The 6,867-nt window shown below is 42.3% G+C and overlaps 1 pseudogene; it reads left to right on the forward strand.

Moving 5' to 3' along the window:
- Nucleotides 1-5,948: 5,948 nt before the first annotated feature.
- LOC126482902 (5S ribosomal RNA) lies at nt 5,949-6,065 on the forward strand (annotated as a pseudogene).
- The last annotated feature ends 802 nt before the right edge of the window (nt 6,066-6,867 follow it).

Consider the following 6,867-nt stretch of genomic DNA (forward strand, 5'->3'; position numbering starts at 1 on the left):
TCAGAATGATTGACAACTGCTGGCTGGTAGTTGTTGCGTGTGGATGTGTTGCAGTGCGTCTCCCCAACGCATCCCACTCGCGCTCGATGGGACGTAAGTCCTGGGAACGGGCAGCCCAGTGCGTTCGCCGAATATTCTCTTGTTCCAAGAGCTCCTCCACCACTGCAGTTCGATGCGATCGCGCACTGGCAGACACAAAAGTAAAGTCAGGTACTACTTCACCCCTGAATGAAGCACAAGGCGAAGGAGCAGACTGTCACAGTAAGTTGAGTGATGAGAGCAGCGTGTCCGAAGATTTGTAGGTGAGCATGCCTATGGAAATTATGCCTCCCCATACCATATCACCTGAACCACCAAAGCTCTTTATGTGCTCCCATCTCTCGCCATCATGTCTAGCATTTTTGAAGGTGGTCGTTTCCGTGGTCCAGGTAGCGTCGTGTGGGGAGGCATGATGTTGCATCCGTATACTGACCCCCAAATCTTTCAATATGTTACACTCACCAGTCAACGCTATAGTGACACTGTACTCCTTCCCCACAGACGTCTTTTCAGGGGTGCATTCGGCATGACTTCATTGTTATGGACGACAAGGCGCGACTGTATCGCAAAACGCAGATGGAAGAGCTCTCGGAACGAGAGAGCTTCAGTGACTTAAATCCAATCGGCGTCCTCAGCATACAGAGTGAGTAACATCGGAGATATCTCACTGCATTCTCAACTACTGTGGGATGCGTTGGAGAGAAGTATTTCAGGTTCCAGAGCATGCACTGATTTTCGTCATGATCACACGCCCTATCAAGGACCATGTCCCGCCGTTCAGTGATGAATCGTGGTGACTTAAGTGTCATTATTGTCTCTGAGTAAAACTGTCATATCTCTTCGTCTTATTGCGTATTTCTTTCAGTTACCTTCTGTATCATATTGTAGCAGTTCTTTCTATATATGGGACAAGTTTCATCGAGTTGTGTTACTTGGCAGTGATACATCATGCAAAAGTTACTTTCGTCCTTAAGTTCTACAGACCAGTGTATATAGAAATAAAGATGGAGGAAAACTATTAATATTGGAAAGAAAGTTTCTTGGGTTTTTAAACGATGAAAATAACGTGAAATGGCCAATAGTAACAAATTAACTGTGGGATTTGTACAAAAGCCGTAACGTCAGCAAACTATTAAAGAAGACAAGGGTGAGTTTGTCTGGTCATATAGCAAGAACACCGGAGAACAGACTACTTATAATAGTAGTCTCTAGGACAACAGCTGCTACAAGAGGAAGAAGAAGACTCAGAATTTAGCGGCGAGACAACATCCGTGGCAGCCCGGCTATCATGAACACCTCCGAATTTACGAGCAACGTACTCGACAGTATAAAATAGAAGAGACTCATAGGGCAGGCATGTCGTCGATACGGCGCTTGCCACGTGTACAGCAAAAGAGTAAAACAATCTACATCCCCACGCTTTTGGCGCTCAGATCTTGTTAGACGTTACAGAGTATGTGCTACATAGTCTTCAGACTGTTTACCGATTTCAAGATGTTCCTGGTAATTCTACTTATACACACTAAACTTCGACACATTCTGAAATTTTTACACAAATACGCTAGTTTTGTTGCAATCCAAAACTAATTCGCCGACGTTGACGGATATACTTTGTGGTTTCAAAAGGCTCTGAGCACTATGGGACTTAACATCTGAGGTCATCAGTCCCCTAGAACGTAGAACTACTTAAACCTAACTAACCTAAGGACATCACACACATCCATGCCCGAGGCAGGATTCGAACCTGTGACCGTATTAGTCGCGCGGTTCCAGAGTGAAGCGCCTAGAACCGCTTGGCCACTACGACCGGCCTTTGTGGTTTCAAACAACACCTCTGTAAACACCTGTCAGTCGTCTGGTGGACTGGACAGATCTCTTGCAAATCTGTTTAATAACAGTGTTCATCTTGTATCATGTAACAGCCGTTCATACATGCGCTGTTCGTCGTGTCGAATTGTCGCTACCATGTTTGTAGCTGTCGTCTATAAAGTAGGAGTAATATGAACAGTTCCATAGATTTAATTGCAAATATTAGTTTCAAATGGAACCCTTAAGTGTTAAAATAGTGTGACACTCGTACTGGTGGTACAAATGCCTAACATCAGCGTACAGTCTGTCGCTTGTCCGTTACCACCGGCTACCTTACGACAGCAGTCTAACGCCGCACCTGTTACTGGAAGACGCCTCTCAGCGTATGATGAGCAAACAAGGAAGGAATGCGTCGCTTCCGATTGGTGTGGAACATGAGGCCGGCGCAGCGAGGCGACAACGATGCTAAGATGCTACAGCTGGGATCCAAAGAACAGTCAGCAAGATTTGTGAGACGTTCCTACCATAGACACAACAGAGATTTTGTTAAATTGCGATCAGTTTGGCTTTAGAAGAGCTAAAGGCACCAGAGAGGTAGTTCTGACGTTACGGTTGATACTGGAAGCGAGACTTGAGAAAAATCAAGTCACGTTCATAATATCTGTCGGCTTATAAAAAGCGTTCGACAATATGAAATGGGGCAAGATCTACGAAATTCCGAGAAAAATAGGAGTAAGCTATAGGGAAAGAGGGATAGCACATAATGTGTACATGAACCAAGAGAAAAAGAAGGAGAATAGAAGGCTAAGAACGAAGTGCTCGCGTTAAAAAGGGTGTAAGACAAAAATTCAGGGTGAAATGATATCAGTAATTGCAAAAAAATGGTTCAAATGGCTTTGAGCACTATGGGACTCAACTGCTGAGGTCATTAGTCCCCTAGAACTTAGAATTAGTTAAACCTAACTAACCTAAGGACATCACAAACATCCATGCCCAAGGCAGGATTCGAACCTGCGACCGTAGCGGTCTTGCGGTTCCAGACTGCAGCGCCTTTAACCGTACGGCCACTTCGGCCGGCTCAGTAATTGCATTCGTAGATGTCATTGGTATCCTCAGTGAAAGAAATGCAGGAAAGTTGAATGGAATGAACAGTCTAATGATGAGTACACACTGGAAGTAAACCGAAGGAGGAGGATTACAATGAGGGTTAGAGGAAATGATAAACTTATCATCCAGGTTTGTGACCAGGAAGAAGACGAGTTTAAGGAATTGTACAGCCTTGGACACAAAATAACATACGACACACGAAACAAGGACATTGAAAGCAGGCTAGCACATACAAACAGGGCAGATGAGAAGTCTACTAGTATCAAATATGGGACTTAATTCTAGGAGGAAATTTCTGAGAAAATACTTCTGGAGTACATCATTCCCCAGTAGCGAATCATTGACTGTGGGACAACTGGAAAACAAGAGAACTGAAGAATTTGTGATGTGGTGCTTTAGGAGGATGCTGAAAATTAGGTGCACTCATAAAATGAGGAATGATGAGGTTCACTTCAGAAATGGCAATGAAAGGAACAGATCGCAAACAAAAGAAAAGAAGAAGAAGGGACAGGATGATAGGACATGTGTGAATCAATGAGGGAATAAAACCCCATGGTGGTAAAGGAAAATGTAGAGGATCAAAACTGTAGGTGAAACAGAGATTGGAATACCCAACAAATATTTGAGAATGTAGGTTGATGCCTAGAGGTAATTTCAGCTAAAATTGGTACACGTAAGATTCAGTACCAGCAGTTATTTAGCATGTATGCAAGAGTTTAACCTCTAAAGTTTTGTCAAAGTATCACTACATGGAAATTGAGAAGTGACGCAATTTGAAAGCTGTCATTTGTTATTGATAAAAGAATGGTAGCTCAGAAACTGACCATTGTTGTCAGCGCCTTTCGAAAGAGAAAGTATTGTGAAATAAGGGAAACATCTCTCGAACAATAATATCTCGAACCGCTTCGTTCAACTTTTGCTAATCAGCCACCTATAGAAACGACTTTTAAAAATCAGTCTGCAGAATATCGTCCCGGTCGTGCATGCCGCAGCGATAAATTTCGTGAAAATCGATGTGGTTAAGAAAAGAGTGTTTTCTAAGATGCATAAATTACGATTGCACCATATTTGCAAACATTAACTAGATTGCACATCATTTGTTGTTGTTGTTGTGGTCTTCAGTCCAGAGACTGCTTTGATGCAGCTCTCCATGCTACTATCCTGTGCAAGCGTCTTCATCGCCGAGTACCTACTGCAACCTACTTCCTTCTGAATCTGCTTAGTATATTCCTCTCTTGGCCTCCCTCTACGATTTTTACCATCCACGCTTCACTCCAGTACTAAACTGGTGATCCCTTGATGCCTCAGAACGTGTCCTACCAACCGATCCCTTCTTCTAGTCAACTTGTGCCACAAATTCCTCTTCTCCCCAATTCTATTCGGAACGTCTTTATTAGTTACGCCATATACCAATCTAATCTTCAGCATTCTTCTGTAGCACCACATTTCAAAAGCTTCTATTCCCTTCTTGTCTACACTGCTTATCGTCGATGTTTCACTTCCACACATTCCTACAATCCATACAAATATTTTCATCAAAGACTTTCTGACAGTTAAATCTATACTCGCTCTTAACAGATTTCTGTTGTTCAGAAACGCTTTCCTTGCCGTCACCAGTCTACATTTTATATCCTCTATACTTAGACCATCATCATTTACTACTTTAAGTGTCTCATTCCCTAATCTAATTCCCTTAGCATCACCCGAGTTAACTCGACTACATTCCATTATTCTCGTTTTGCTTTTGTTGATGTTCATCTTATATCCTCCTTTCAAGGCACTGTCCATACCGTTCAACTGCTGTTCCAAATCCTTTGATGTCTCTGATAGAATTACAATGACATCGGTGAACCTCTAAGATTTTATTTCTTCTCCACGGATTTTAATTCTTACTTCAAATTTTTCATTTGTTTCCTTTATTGCTTGCTCAATACACAGATTAAATAACATCGGGGATAGGCAACCCTGTCTCACTCCCTTCTCAATCACTGCTTCCCTTTCATGCCCCTCGACACTTATACCTGCCATCTGGTTTCTGTACAAATTGTAAATAGCCTTTCGCTCCTTGTATTTTACACCTGCCACCTTCAGAATTTGTAAGAGAATATTCCAGTCAACTTTCTCTAAGTCTACAAATACTAGAAACTTGGTTTTGCCTTTCCTTAATTTATCTTCCAAAATAAGTCGTAGGGTCAGTACTGCCTCACGTGTTCCAACATTCCTACAGAATTCAAACTGATCTTCCCCGAGGTCGGCTTTTACCAGTTTTTTCCATTCGTTTGTAAAGAATTCGTTTCAATATTTTGAAGCCATGACTTATTAAACTGATAGTTCGGTAATTTTCACAACTCTCAACACTTGCTTTCTTTGGGATTCGAATTATTGTATTCTTTTTGAAGTCTGAAGGTATTTTGCCTGTATCATAACATTGCTCGCCAGATGGAAGACTTTCGTCTTGGCTGGCTCTCCCTAGGCTATCAGTAGTTCTAATGGAATGTTGTCTACTCTTGGGACCTTGTTTCGACTTAGGTCATTCATTGCTCTGTCAAATTCTTCACGCAGTATCATACCTCCTATTTCATCTTCATCTACGTCCTTTTCCATTGCCATAATATTGCCCTCACGTATATCGCCCTTGAATGGACCCTCTATTTACTCCTTCCACCTTTCTGCTTTCCCTTTGTTGCTTAGGACTGGTTTTCCATCTGCGCTCTTGATGTTCATAGAAGTGGTTCTCTTTCCTCCGAAGATCTCTTTAATTTTCCTGTAGGCAGTATCTATCTTACTCCTCGTTATATATGCTTCTAAATCCTTACGTTTGTTCTCTAGCCATCCCTGCTTAGCCATTTTGCACTTCTTGTCGATCTCATTTTTGAGACATTTGTATTCCTTTTCACCTGCTTCATTTACTGCATTTTTATATTTCTCCTTTCATCAATTAAATTCAATATTTCTTCTGATACCCAAGGATTTCTACTAGCCCTCGTCTTTTTGGCAACGGCCTTGCCGCAGTGGATACACCGGTTCCCGTGAGATCACCGAAGTTAAGCGCTGTTGGGCGTGGCCGGCACTTGGATGGGTGACCATCCAGCCGCCATGCGCTGTTGCCGGTTTTTTGGGAGCACTCAGCCTCGTGATGCCAATTGAGGAGCTACTCGACCGAATAGTATCGGCTTCGGTCAAGAATACCATCATAACGACTGGGAGAGTGGTGTGCTGACCCCACGCCCCTCCTTTCCGCATCCTCCTCTGAGAATGACACGGCGGTCGGATGGTCCCGGTAGGCCACTCGTGGCATGAAGATGGAGTGGACCTCGTCTTTTTACCTACTTGATCCTCTGCTGTTTTCACTATTTCGTCTCTCAAAGCTACCCATTCTTCTTCTACTGTATTTCTTTTCCCTGTTCTCGTCAACCGCTCCCTAATGCTCTCTCTAAAACTCTCTACAACCTCTGGTTCTTTCAGTTATTCCAGGTCCCATATCCTTAAATTCTTACCTTTTTGCAGTTTCTTCAGTTTTAATCTACAGTTCATAATCATAAATTGTGGTCAGAGTCCACATCTGCCACTGGAGATTTCTTACAATTTAAAAACTGGTTTCTAAATCTCTGTCTTACCATTATACATCTGAAACCTTCCAGTGTCTCTTTCACATATAGAACCATCTTTCATGATTCTTAAACCAAGTGTTAAACTATGATTAAGTTGTGCTGTGTGCAAAATTCTACCAGGCGGTTTCCTCTTTCATTCCTTACCCTCAGTCTTTATTTACCTACTACTTTTCCTTCTCTTCCTTTTCCTACAATCGAATTCCAGTCCCCCATGACTATTAATTTTTCGTCTCCCTTAACTATATAAATAATTTCTTTTATCGCATCATACATTTCTTCAAACTCTTCATCATCAGCGGAG

The sequence above is a fragment of the Schistocerca serialis genome, chromosome 5 (genome assembly GCF_023864345.2).
Source record: "Schistocerca serialis cubense isolate TAMUIC-IGC-003099 chromosome 5, iqSchSeri2.2, whole genome shotgun sequence".
NCBI classification, from domain to species: Eukaryota; Metazoa; Arthropoda; class Insecta; order Orthoptera; family Acrididae; genus Schistocerca; species Schistocerca serialis.